This window comes from Suricata suricatta, chromosome 5 (genome assembly GCF_006229205.1).
Source record: "Suricata suricatta isolate VVHF042 chromosome 5, meerkat_22Aug2017_6uvM2_HiC, whole genome shotgun sequence".
NCBI lineage: Eukaryota > Metazoa > Chordata > Mammalia > Carnivora > Herpestidae > Suricata > Suricata suricatta.
The window spans coordinates 35,360,913-35,375,885 of NC_043704.1; the positions used below are offsets into that span (position 1 = coordinate 35,360,913).

Consider the following 14,973-nt stretch of genomic DNA (forward strand, 5'->3'; position numbering starts at 1 on the left):
CTTGCACACTTTGGCTTGTTTCTTGGTGTAGTCCTAAGGAGGAAAACAGACTGACAAACACCGAGGGAACAGAAGCACACATACACACAGACAAATAAAACAAAGAAACACATTATAGGGGGGAAAGAAAAGAAAGAAAATGGGAGGGAAAGAGACGAAAAGAAGAGAAGAAGAGAAAATAAAAAGAAAAGAGAAAGAAGAAAAGAAAAAAAATATATATGAAAGGGGGTCGGAGACAACAAAGGACAGTAGACCGTTTAAAAGTGTATGACCAGTTTAGGGGAGAGGTAAGGATGAGATACAGGAGAATATATCTGGGTTGCAAGAAGGTGAAAAAGTAAGGGAGATAGGAGAAAGGAAAATAAGGATTAAATTTAAAAGAACTGAGTAAAGAAAAAGGAAAAAAAGGTAATACTGACAAAGAAATAAGTACAAAACCAGTGAAGAAAAGAAAAAAAAATTTTTTTTATATATTAAAAAAAAAGCAGCAGCAGCTCCCCTGGTGGACGGGCGTGGTTTGATGTGGTAGGTCTTGGAGGCTGTTCTCAGAGGCGCCACCCCTGCCTTAGGCGAAATGAGCAGCAGGAGGTGAAGTGGGCACTTTCATTGACTCAATTGCGGAGTCCCTTCCCCCAGCCAGAATCTAGATTGCAATGGGGGAAAGGAAAAAAAACAAAAAAAAACCCCCCAAAACCCCCCCCCCAAAAAACCTGAGTCTCTCTTGGTTTCCGATAGCTGTTGCTCAAGGTGCTGTGCGTTGCTGGAAATGAGCTGGGAGCTCCTGCAGTCTAAGCGCGCGCCCAGGCCTCCACCCGCCACCAACTTCTTGTCGGGGGTCGCGTAGGTGTGGGCCCTATTTTTTCCTGTGGGCACCCGGGATTCGTGCAGTCAGTGCAGGGGGCGAGGTGCGCCGTGGAAATGCGTTCCGTGGTCCTGTTCCCAATACCAAGTTCGAATTGCTCGCCCCTGGAGCAGCCGCAGCCCCGGCCACCTCTCGCCGGGATGTCTGCTCCCCTGGCACAGCTGCTTCTCACAGCCACAGACGCCTCTGATTCCCTGCCGTAATGGCTTAGGGCTGGAAGCTGTTCCTTCCCTTGAGCCACCCCGGTTCAGGATTCCGGCTACCCAGCAGTTATCTATGGAGTGGGTTTCTCTCTCCAAGCGCAGCCAAGCGTTCTATACCTCTTCCCCAGAGACAGAACTATGAGCATGTTCCAACTCTCTGTCTCTTCCCTTTGTCTCTCAGGCTCTGCGTGCTTTCCCCACTTTGGGCTGGAGATCCTGCCTTCTCTGCATGTCCCAGGCTGGCCCGTTTTCAGATCTCCCCCGTTCACCCTCACTCACTCAGGTATCCTTGAGGTTCTGTTCTTTCTGGAGTCTGTATTTTCTCCTTCCACTCTCGCAGATGAGAGTAATATCCTTCTCAATTCGATAAATGGGGTGGATGGAGTTTACAGAGCTCCCTTCCTCTCTGTCATCTTGGCTCCCTCCCCATCCACTTGGAGTCCTCATATTACTAACATTTTTGCCAGTACTATAAACACTGAGATGTATGCTGTTCTGCCTAGTTCATTTTTAAGCAGTCATGTATCATGGGGCTCAGCAAAAATAATTTTATGAATTAATTTTGGTATACTTGATTTGAAATCATGAACCAAGGACCTACAAAAGCAAATATCTGATAATCAAAATGATTATTCAAAACTTAGAGTTGGAAAGCTTCATTTAGAGCTAACCACAGTACTTCTGGATGCCTTTTTACAAAATTGCTATTTAAGGTCATTCAGTCTCTTTTTCATTTTCAGTAAAACGTATCACTTCAGATACTTTCAGTGAAAATCCATTGACCCAAATAGGCAATTGCATAGGCAAATTTCACTGCTAAAAACTGTGGTCTTGGGGTGCCTCAGTGGCTTAGTCATTAAGCACTGACTTCAACTCAGATCATGATCTCGCAGTTCATGAGTTTGAACCCCATGTTGGGGTTCTCTCTGTGTTGACAGCTAAGAACCTGGAGCCTACTTCAGATTATGTGTCTCCCTCTCTGCCCCTCCCCACTCATGCTCTGTCTCTTTCTGTCTCTGATGAATAAACCTTAAAAATAAGTGTGGTTTTAATATTGATCCCAAATCTGCCATTTTATATTTTGCATTTACTAGTCTGGTAATACTCTATGGAAAAAATGCTAAAGTCTTATCCTTCTCCCTGGGGTACTTCAAATATTTGAAGGAAACATATCTTCTATTAATCTAGAAGTTTGCTAAAGCTGGCATTCCCAGGTTATAAAAGCTAATGTTTAAATTTTCTGTAAGTTTGCAAACTGATAATTAAAATTAGCCATTATTAAAATTTAAATTATACTAACATGAAGTTAAAAAATTATATTTTAAAAATATTATATAGTGCATCACTTATTATTTTACTATTATGTATGATTGAGGCTATTTATATAACCTCATATAGCATGATAAAAATACTATAAATTGCTATGTTACTACATCTCTCTTCCCAATCCTGCATTCAGTGATACCATATTGGTAACTTAAAATTGGCCATAGTGGGAGCATTTACTTCATAGAAATTAACAAATGCTAACAAATAGGGCTTTTCTCTTTCTTTTTCTAGAGACCCAGTTATCATAAATTTAGATACACTACTGCTTCATATCTGATCCACCTGAACATTTAATGCAGTTTCTTTTATCATCTTATAACCTTTCAAAATTCATTTCCCTACAATTTTATGAGTAGTTCTATTCTCCCACATATCTTCCTCCAGATGTCCATTACTTTCTATTTGTACCTAGAACCTAACGTAAAGTCTAAATGCATTTTCTATACAAAAAAGACCAAAATTACAAGTTGTCCCACCTACAACATAGGATTTTTGTGTGTGGGGGGAGGTCCCATAGTATAAGTAAAAAAGAATCATGAAAGATATAATGTGTTATGGAAATATTAAAACAAAAAACATTAGGAGTGCCTGGGTGTCTCAGTTGGTTGGGTCAATTCTTGATATTGACTTAGGTCGTGATCTTAAGACTGTGGGATCCAGCCCAGGTCAGCATGTAGCCTGCTTGGAATTCCCTTTCTATGCCTCTCTTTGCCCTCAAAATAAATAAATATACTTAAGAATACATATTAGACTTTACTGTTAAAAAAAAAGGTCACAAAAGTAATAGGTCTACTACAAGCTTCAAAGATCAGAACAAATGTTAAATAGTATGCTTAGTCTTGGTGTCTCATTTTTGTCACAACATGGATAAATTAGAGGAAGTCCTCAGAAGGGTGCCCAGAATGGTAAGGAATCTGGCTTTTTGTTATGCTATCATAGAGTTAGCTTTCTAACTGTGAGTTTTTGTTTGTTTGTTTGTTTTGTTTTTTGGTTAAACTAATACTAGTTATTTGTTTACATTGTAAGTGATTCACTAAAATTATTAAATATTATAATTAGATAATGCACACACTGATAACTAAGAGTGAGTTCTTTAATAAGCTGGCTTTCTATGAATTCAAAAAATTGGGTATTATAAGTAAAACATTCTTAAAATTAGGTTAGTTTTCATCTTCATATTCTTAAAATAATCGTCCATATTTTCAGGAAAAGAGAAAAGAAGACTACAACCTTTTATGAGTGTGGAAACCCAAACTTTTTGTAGCAGGATAAGAAACATCAAAACCTATTTCTTGAAGTGTCATCATATATAATGAATAAAACCAAAAGTAAACATGATAAAGCAATCTCAACAGAAGAAACTATGTGACATGCAACAAACTAGATTAATATATTACAGAATTATAGAGACATGGAACCCGGGGCAGAAATGAAATGAAGACAACAAGGCAAAAAGTATTGGGAATTGTGGGGTAAGGCTGCCACGGTAGAGTAGCCTGAGGGTACCACTGATGTCATATGTGTTATTAAAGATAAGGAACATACTTTGTATGCAGGCGTCACTAAAGATATATTTTTAGAATTTTTTTTAATGTTTATTTTTGAGAGACAGAGAGACAGAGTCTGAGCAGGAGAAGGGCAGAGAAAGGAGACACAGAATCTGAAGCAGGCTCCAGGCTCTGAGCTGTCAACACAGAGCCCCACACAGGGCTTGAACTCATGAACCACGAGATCATGACCTGAGACAAAGTCGGCTGCTTAACCGACTGAGCCACCCAGGCTCCCCTAAAGATATATTTTTAAAATTTATTTTTTATTTATTTTGAGAAAGAGGGAGAAAGAAAGCGAAAGAACTAGCATGCAAGCTGGGGAGGGACAGAGAGCTAGACGGAGAGAATCCCAAGCAGGTTCCAAGCTGCCAACGCAGAACTAGATGCAGGGATCAAACTCCTGAACAATGAGATCATGACCTGACCGGAAGTCAGATACTTAACTGAACCACCCAGGCACCCCTCAGTGAAGACATTTTTTTAAAAAAATGAGTAATCTGAGACAATTATATTTTACAAGATAAAATGTTGGCAGTGTTGTAGGCTGTATTGGAGAAGAGAGAGACTGAAAGGCAAGTTGACTAATAATAAGTGCATTAGAATGCAATCATCAGATCAAATTGTATAGACATTTTAAAGAGTTCTAGAGGAGGCTGAAAGAGAAAAATGCTGGTTTGGCAAACTACATAGGGATAATAGCTAAAATCATAAAACATAAACAAGCATAAAAAACAAATACAACCACCAAACGAGTAAGTGAAAGAAAATATACCTTGGATAGAGTCTTAGAATAGGATGAAAGTAAAAAAAAAATCAAGAAGATGAAGAGGATCTATAATTTCAAATTTTAAGAATAGGAAGACAACTAGTATATATATTTTTGAACTGTATTCTGTGTAAGCTTCTTTGTAAATATGCCATATTACCTTAATTAACATTTTGAATTATTTATACTCACTTTAAAAAACTATGTTATTACTGTAAATGGGAAAAACATTAATACAAGGTAATTATAAAGTAAATATAAAAATACTTATACCAAATACAAGAATGTATATCACTGAAAACTGATTTTTAGACAAGTGTTTTATGAACTATATTTCAGGAAATTCATGACTAGGTAAAGTCACTCTATATATAGTGAAGATAGTGAGGGAGTTGAGTTTGGGGGAAAATAATTTGATTCAAGAGACAGCTGATAGTTTATGAGCTGACTGACCTCATATCAGCTTGTCCTTGAAGTCACCTGTAGGATCTGGGATGGAGGAAGTAACATTGAGTGACAAGAACTAAGTGCTTCTTGATGTGCAAGTTGGAATTTGTATATTCACATTAAAATATCTGAGATGGTAACTTTCTCTTTTCAAACATGTTGCAGAATTTTGCATTCCATATAGTTATGTCTCTAATAATGTAATTTTTGGGGGTGCCAGGATGGCTCAGTCAGTTAAGCATCTGACTTCTTGATTTCAGCTCAGGTCATGATCTCACATTTCTTGAGATTGAGCCCTTCATTGCTGAGGGCTCTGCACTGACAGTGTGGAGCCTGCTTTGGATTCTCTCTTATGCCCACTCTGTCCCTCTCTTTCTGCCCCTCCTCTGTTCACATTCTTTCTCAAAATAAATAAACTTAAAAAAATGTAATTTTCCATCTCCACTGGGAGATGTTTCTTTTTGAAAGGACCAAGAAATAAAAGCATGTTCTAATAGAGGACTTAACAGGTAAATATAGGGCAAAACAATATTTCTAGATTTGACATAACTATATTGAAAGCCAATGCTCTTCTTTATTTAGTTTTAGAGGAATGCAATTAGAATAAAAGGGGGGAAAATTAAAGCACCTCTTCTCTTTTTAAATCCAAGTTGCTTTCTGCAAGGAAATAACCTCTCATTTTATAGCCATTTGTAACATTGAAGAGAGAAGGGATCTTTAATGGCAAAAGGATATGCTGGAATACACATGTCCTTCCAAATGTTAAAAACTTATTTAGATTTGCAAAGAAATTGTCTTTATACAATGAAAACCTCTCAGGAAGTCCAACTACTTATTTGTTTGTTCTTTCAAGTGAAACAAATCATCATTAAAAAGGTTCAGCTTCAAATTAAGACCTTTTAGAAGCTTAGAGGGACTTGCTCACAAAAGTTCAAATCCCTTAGAAAATGGCTCATTGCTGCCTCAGAGAAAGAGAAAAATAGCTTCTGATGAGATTCAAATCATTCTCTATCTTCTCTTTCATTAATTTTAAACATAATTCATAGGCCATTATGCTCTGGAAATCAAAATAATTATTCCTCATTGTAGCCTACCATTTTTCATCATTATACACACACAATGTCCAATTTCACCCCACTCATTCAAAATGGCGCATAAAGCAGGCAAAAAAGATTAACTCCAATACTTACATTTGGCTTTAATTCATAGCTTTCTAAAGGGCTTTACTAGTCTAAATATGTATTTACACAATAGAATATGATGAGTCATTTCTAAAATGTAAACATACTAGTTTAAAAAATTGCTTAAATATGTATTTCTGCCTGAGCTTCTCTCAGGATATTCCTAGGAGATTCACAGAAATAACTCCCTAACATTTGAATCACACCACTTCTCAGCACATTACAAATAATTAGAAAAAAGTGGGCAAGGGGTAGAGGTACCTCTCAGAGTAGTCAAAATATTATAATCTTTTGTCTTTCTTGATGTTGGATGCCAGAGATGTTGTTCCTCATTTCAAATGGGATCACCTCCAATCTATTCTGACTAAGCTTTTTATCAGGTTGCTGTTTAAAACCTCTAACAATCAAATACCTGGGCAGATGTTTCAGAGAATAATAGTGTTCATTAAGAAAAAAAAAAACACATGTAGCTTGGCAGTTGGGCTTTTGTTCTTGGCGAGACATGTATTTCACTGAATCATCAGTGAAGTCTTTGCTTTTAAACAGTCTGTAGCACATTAAAAAAACATTCCAAATCTTATTTTCTTCTGCTAGTGAGGGTGTTCATCTGGAGGCCAGTCTCAATATCATCTTGTGTCTAAGATTTGTGTCTCTGCCTTAACATACCATTGTTGGTATCAATTTTGGTCCATGATGAAGCAGAAGCATTTCAATGGGAATGACTCCCCAACTCTTATTCTCTCTCTTCCCTCACCCCTTCCCCCCTTTATAAAGTAACATCAGAAACAGACTGGGTTTTCTGGGAAACAGACTTAGAGATGCAGAACTTTAATGGAGTAATTTTGGGGGGAATGTTCTCCAGATAATTAGCCATTGAAGAGAGAATAAAGCAAGACTAAACAGAAGAATTTGAACTGAGAGACACTTAACAACAAAGGCCTTAGAGAGTTTCATGGAAGCTCTGGGGCTAGGATGTCCCTTCAGCTTGGTTTTGTATTGAGAAAGGGAGGGATCAACTAATCCCTTGGTTATGAGATGAGCCAGAGGATTCAATGTTTAGGGTTCTATAATCATCAGAACAGCTTGGCATCAGATGTCAAATTTGTTTATGAGTTTATCAGAAACTATTGTTGCAAAAACACTTATGTTGATGCTTCTAAGACTTCAGGCCTCTGCCTCCTTATCAGAAGGATGGTGGAATTTAATATTTCTAAAAAAATATTTATTGAAGGCTTGTGAACCAAATGTATTGTATAAATGTCATCTCAGTTCTTAAAGCCAGTCATTATATTTTTCCTATTTTATAGTTGAGGAAATGGATTCTAAGTGTGATGAAGTGAATGCCAAGGTTCACACAATTAGCAGGCTTGCATGCAAACCTATGTTTTCCTGCTCAATGGTTACATTGTACTTTTTTATAGACCTTGGGAACATAAGGGGAGAAGGGAGAGGGAGAGAGATTGACTAGGCAATGCTGAAGTCTGAGAAGTCCTGCAGTCTGCAAACTGGAGAATCTGGAAAGCCAGTGATACAATTTATGAGTCTGAAGACCTGAGAATCAAGAAAACTGATAGTGTGAATCCCAGTCTGAGGGCAGGAGAAGATGAGATGAGGTGTTTTAGTTTAGGTAGTGAGGAGGAATAAAAAAGGGTTGAATTCTTCCCTCCTCTGCCTTTTGTTCTATTCAGGCCTTCAATAGATTGGATAATGGTCACCCACATTGGTGAGGGCAATCTACTCATTCTACTGGTTCAAATACTAATTTCATTCAGAAACACCTTCCCAGACACACCCAGAAATAATGTTTAATCTGGGAACCCAATGGCCAGTCAAGTTCACACTGGTTAATGATAAAATTAATCATCATAAGTAGTAAAGCATATTCATATTTGGAAATATCCATTCTTTCAGGCCCCTAGATACTGTGGTAATTGATGCTAAACACTTGAAAATTTAATGTGCTAAAAGAAGATTAAGGCATTTTATGATATCAAGGAAAATAATGCCAACCAAGAAAAATCAAGTACCTAGTATATTCCAGTCCTGTGTCAATGACTTTAGACACATTATTTTACAACACGAAGACCATTATTATTATCCCTGTATTTTAGGTGGGAAATTTAGGGAAGTTAAATAACTTTCCAAAGTCTATATTACTAGTAAGTGTCAGGTATAGAATGAAAATCCAAATTAAAATCTGAGTTTTGAGCCCCTACTCAAGTTTCTCAATGATCTTTCTGAAATGTAGAAATGTCAAGATATAAATTTCTCACATGTTGGTTTAACATGGAAACTTCAATTGGCTCACTGTAATTTGTGGAATCAATTCCTACCCTTTCTTTTTGTGCTGAAATGGTTTGTTTGTCATCTCTTAAGTTGGAAATGCCATTTCTTAGAAACTCTTCCCTGTATAAGATCAGTGTTGGCCAAAATATAAACCTGTATGAAATTTGGGACATGAAGTTTAAGTAGCAGCCACTCTTCTCTGAAAATTGTCATGGTTAGTTGTGATGACAGAGGAATTGACAGGTCCAGGGTTGTCCTCTCTCAACTCTATTTTGGGTCAAGCTTTTCTTCCTGGCTATTGATCCTGATGACCAACAGCTACTTCAGTATAGTCACCAGTTTCTTATATGTGTATTCAGAAAAGCAAGAGCTTCCCAGAGACTTTTCTATTAGATTCCCTTTCATGATCTTGTTTCAGTAACTGGGTGTGCCTGGCCTCTCAAAACTATCAGTAATTTTTCTGATCCCTCAACTTTCCCTTTTGAGTCTTCACTACCCAAGTATCTCCCACATTTGTGTGAGGTCTAATTCTCATAATCCCTCATCTTATGTCTAATCACTGTTCTGCATCCCTTACTGAGTGTTGAGTGATACAGAAATTAGTACCTGGGAATAGGTGCTAACATAACAAAAATCTAAACCATGAGACTTTGGGGGCAAAAGGTGAAATATAAAAATATGTATACAAACTCACAAAGTTTTTAAAAGAACTTTACTAGAAAACATCCCATGTAGTCAGAACCAAAAAGGCAGTTTAAGCTGAAAAGGGGGCATTAGGCTCCAAATTTCTAGGCAGAGAGCAGGTGGCAATAACTTCTCAGATTAAAATATGGGAATTTTTTTTTTTTTTAATAGGAAAGGAAAGGCTTCACAGAGGGAGGTGCCAAGACACCAGAGAGTGAAGCCAACTGAGAATAGTGGATTAGGGAACCATTGCCAGAGAGCAAAACTGGGGATGAATCAAGAAATTTTCTCGGCTCCTCATGAAATTGAGAGATCTGAAAATATGTTCCTTGTCTTTTTTTACCTTATTTTTCATTTCTCTCCTCTTCTCTTTTTCTTTTTCTTTCCCTTCCCTACCCTTCCCTTCTATCTTTCCTTTTGTTTTCCCAGTTGTAGTTTCAGAATTGCTGTGAACTCATGACTATGATTTCCATTCTTCTCCTTTGTGAACAGAAGTGTTTATTAGAGTTGTTTTGTTCCTGTCTCACCATTATATGTTGGTTATGTAAGGGTCAGATACCTTGTATGTTTCAGTCCAGAGGTTTTCAGGTTAAAAGGAGCTGTATCTGGTAAGCCTCAACCATATCTGGACCTAATTTAAACGAGGAAATCTTGTACTTTGAGCCATCTTATGCCATGAATGAATAAAATTTTGGGGATCTTGTTTGGAAATGAGTACATTCTGCATATGTGAGGAATGTGAATTGTGGCTAGGAAAAAAATTCTCATAAGCCTAGACATTCTACTCCTCTCATCAAGAAGTGGAATCTATTACCCTCTTTTTGAATCTGGGTTAGATTTGTGAGCGTCAGTCAACAGAATGCAGAAGAAATAATGCTGTGCCAGTTTTGATCTATCCCTTAATAGGGCCAGCAGTTTCTAGTTTGCTCTCTTGGAGCCCTCAACCACTATGTCAGACATCTTGTTACTCTGATGGAGAGAGAAGTTCAGCACTCCTCAGCCATTCCAATCACCCCAGCAAATATGCGGATGGAGTCATCTTGGAGATTCCAGCAAAGCCCCTGGAAGAAGGAAGCTTCATGAATGACCCCAACCAGATGGAGCAGAAAAACAGCCTAGTTGATTCCAGTCAATGCACAGAATTGTGAGAAATAAGAACTTGTTGCTGCTTTTTTCAGCCACTAATTTTGAGGTAGCTTGTTATGCAGTAATTGCTAAGTGAAAGAGTTATAAATGAATGAATGAGTGAATGAATGAATCAGTGACAGATTAGAACAAAAGTCTCTGTAAATGGATGTAGATTATATTACCTAGGATATCACTGGATGTGTCATCACAAAGGTGTATTACCCTTTCCTCCCACTTAGCACTTTCTGTGAAGCTTTATACCTGTGATTGCCTATGACACCAAGGTGCTATGGAAAGGTTCTGAATCCTTGTATGTGTTAAGATAAATTTGACCAAAAACAAACAAACAAAAAAGAGTGCTGTTGACTTACCCCAAAAGTTTAGATGAGAACAGCTCTTTTTCTTTTCTACTTCTTCTCAGGGCAATATCACTCCCATTACTTAAAAAACGAAGCAAATAAACCCCCCTCAAAAAAACAAACCAAACCTCATTTCTGTCAAATATTGAATTTATATTATTATTTATTGATTTTTTTCTTTTATTTAAACATTTTAAATGTTTATTTATATTTGAGAGAGAGCTAGAGTGTGAGCTGGGGAGGAACAGAGAGAGAATCAAAGATTCTGAAGCAGGCTCTGGGCTCTGAGCTGTCAGCCCAGAGCCCAATGCGGGGCACAGGGCGGGGCACAATGCGGGGCTCAAGCTCACAGGTCCTGAGATCATGACCTGAGCAGAAGTTAGGGCTCAACGACTAAGCTACCCAGGCACCCCCTGAATTTATTTTAAAAATAAGAGATAGAGAAACCTATCCTCAATAAAGGAAAAGACATGAAAAGTAAAGCTTTTTTCTTTTAATCTTTATTTATTTTTTGAGACAGACAGACAGAGTGCAAGTGGGGAAGGAACCGAGAGATAGGGAGACCCAGAATCTGAAGCAGGCTCCAGGCTCTGAGCTGTCAGCACAGAGCACAAGGTGGAGCTGAGGAACTGGGAGATCATGACCTGAGCCAAAGTAGATGCTTGCTTAGCTGACTGAGCAACCCAGGAGCCCTGAGAACTAAAACTTTTATACTGTGGGAGAAAAGTAATTATGACAACAGCTAAAGAAAAGTCAAAGGATCTAACATATTAAACAATCAAAATATCATTGAAGGACTTCATATCAGCATTCTGTAAATAAATATAAAACATGGAATAGAGGCAAAATGATAGAGAAAGATTACTTCACAATTGAAGATCTGTTGTAATTTGGCTGAGGGTTTTGCATTTGAAACTGATTTGTTTAGTGTCTTAGTATCTTTGTAACAGGAGTATGTAAATGATAGAGATAAGGAACTCCTTAGGAGGGAAATAGATAAGACTTTATAGATACTACTAAAAAAGCAATAATGAGGAATGATTTAACAAAATTCAAAGGTTTCAGATCATTTGAGAGCCTGAAACAGCAGATGGTAAATATAGTTCAATTCAGGCAAACATAAAAAAAAAGATGCATAGCAATAGAGAACTACAAAAGAAGGCTGTGGAAACACATTTCAATGGACTAATCACCCAGTACACCAACCAGGAAATATCCAAAAACTTTTAATTATCAGCTTGGTGCAAAGAAACAGTCGTCTAAGATGAAGGCCAGAATATAAAAAAGCATTTCAGGTTTTTAGTCTTAACTGTTGAGGGAAGGGTGGGGAAGAGGGGATGAGAAAAATACTCAGAAGTGGAAAAAGATAAAGACACTCTACAAAACATGAGATTCTTAGTCACAAACCTCAGGGGATTTAATTTTCTCCATGGAAATAAAAAAAGCACTTTGATATGGGTTTTAACTTATTTACTAGGGTACATTTTAGTACCTTATGTAAGAGACTGTCTAAAAATAACCAGTTTACACTAATGGTCTTGGTGACAGAGGAGGATCCATAGACATTTATATGGGCAAATTGGCTGGAACATTTCAGGGCATCTGTTTCCATGTGGTTTCTCTATTTAAAGAGGCACTTTTCTTAGAGGAAGCTAAGTGGAACCTTCACTCCTACCCTCTTAATAACAAAAGTCTCTTATTAGGCTGTTCTCCTAGTTTCCACAATATACTCAGAGCTACAGAGTTGGTCTAACTATAGCATTTTCAGTATGTTATTAGATCAATAATCACATATTTTTTTGCTTTTTCCCATAAACAAATATTTTGGAACAAAATGAGGCAGATTTATATAATCTTGTCTTTTTTAGAGATAATTTTGACACTAACAGGCATGTTATGAGGTTCGAAACAAGCCTGTGATGTCACAGTGCTTTTGTGTGTGATTGTTTTAGACTGAAGCTAAAACTATCCTATAAGGAATATCTAGAACTAAGACATTGAGGAGGAAGATAGATAACGAAATACTTTGGAGTTATGGAAGATTTTAAGGTAGGAAAACTTTGAATGGATGTCTTATAGGAATATCTCTCTAGATATTTAAAAACACAGTAGTCAACAACAAAATATGTTATATATGTTTAAAATTGACTCCAGTCTAAAGTCCAGAGGTTAAAGTTGATGGTCTTTAAAGACCCTAGGGGGTCCTGGGTGGCTCAAGAACATACAGCTTTTAGTTTTAGCTACAGTCATGATCCCAGAGTTGTAGGATCGAGCCCAGCATCAGACTCAGGGCTGAGCATGGAGCTTGCTTGAGATTCTCTCTCTCTCCTTCTCTCTCTCTCTCTCTCTCTCTCTCTCTTCCTCCCTCTGTGCCTACTTGTGTGTGCTCTCTCTCACTAAAATAAAATTTAAAAATAAATAAATAAAGATCTCTTCTAAACTGATTCTTCTTTATTTCTTTTGGTAAGAGTGTAATTGCCACTAGAATCATTTTCAAGTTAAGAACATAAGAGGATTGACTTTTTTTTTTTTTTTTTTTACTTTGTAAACACTTTAATGGTGGCATCTGTACAGCCTGTGGTGTCAAGACAGGAAAAAGAGCAAATGCATACAGAGAGCTGGTCATCAGATAACAGGTTGTGAGTGAATTCTGAGTTCATATGGCTTCCACAGGCTTTACCAGCTATCAGCTCTAGGCCACCTCTGCCTCTGCCTCCTCCTCACACTCACCCGCCTTCTCAGCTCTGGCATCCTGGTACTGCTGGTACTCGGACACCAGGTCATTCAAGTTGCTCTCAGTCTCCATGAACTGCATCTCCTGCATGTCCTCACCTGTATACCAGTGCAGGTGCCTTCAACTATGTAACAGTGCAGAAGCCCTTGAGCCTGAACATAGCATGTAAACTGCTCTGAGATTCACTTCAACAGCTCCTGGATGGCTGTGCTATTGCTGATGAAAGTGACAGACATTTCTACCCCTCATAGTAGGATATCACAGATAACTGTCTTCACATTTTGGGGGATCCATTCATTCTACTAATGTTCAGCATCTCCTTGTCCGCCCTCTTTGTGGATATGTGGCCCCGGAAAATTGTGGCCATGGTCAGATAGAGGCAGTGGTGAGGGTCAAAGGAAGCCATCATATTCTTGGCTTCAAATATCTGCTGTGTGAATTTGGGCACCATCAGGGCCCAGTACTGTTGGCTGCCCTTGCTGCTCAATGGGGCAAGGTTGGGCATGAAGAAGTGGAGGCAGGAGAAGGGGACCACATTGACAGCCAGCTTGCACAGGTCAGCATTGAGGTGGCCAGAAAAATGCGGGCAGATGGTGACCCCACTCATGGTGGCTAATACCAGGTGGGTGACCTCCCCATAGGTGAGCGTGGTCAGTTTTAGGGTTCCAAAGCAGATATCATAGAGGACCTTGTTGTCCATGCAATAGGTTTTAACTGTGTTTTCAATGAGCTGGTAGACTTGAGAGGGTGGCATTATAGGGCTCCACCACCGTGTCCGACACCTTGGTGGAAGGCACCATACTCAATGTACACATGATCTTGTCGGGGTAACTCATCCCATATCTTGCTGATGAGGGGGGTACCCATCCCAGACTCAGCCCCTCTACCCAGTGAATGGGTCAGCTCGAAGTCCTGCAGGTAGTCATTGCTTTCAGCTTCCTTCCTCAGAACATCCAGCACCAGGCTGACCAGCTCAGCATCTTCAGTGTATTGCCTTTTGGCCTAGTTGTTCCCAGTACCACTCTGACCCTAAATGAAGTTGTCTGTCCTAAAGATTTGCCCGAAAAATCCTGAGCTTTTGTAGTCCATGGTGCCAAGCTCCAGGTGCAGGAGCCCAGTGCAAGACAGTACTTGCTACCGGAGGCCTCGTTGTTGTACACGTTGATCTGCTCCCACTTCAGGTTGCTGTCTCCGTGGTAAATGTCTGTGGTCAATGACAGGCTCTTCACTGATCATCACTCTGCCACCCCCCGCTCCCACCCCAAACTTGGTGCAGGTCTGGTTGCTGCATTGTCTGGTTTGCAGGTGCACTATTTCTCTCCTTGCAGTAGCTGAAGGACAGATGTAAGAGCCAAACATTGGACTGCAGAGTTCTAAGAAGATTGACTTTTTAAATTTTGAAATGAACTTCCCTGCTATGACTATGGTTCCTAATGTGAAAAAT

General features: G+C 38.6%; 1 pseudogene; it reads right to left on the reverse strand.

The window, feature by feature from the left end:
• Window positions 1-13,487: 13,487 nt before the first annotated feature.
• LOC115292608 lies at window positions 13,488-14,765 on the reverse strand (annotated as a pseudogene).
• Between the last annotated feature and the right edge of the window lie 208 nt (window positions 14,766-14,973).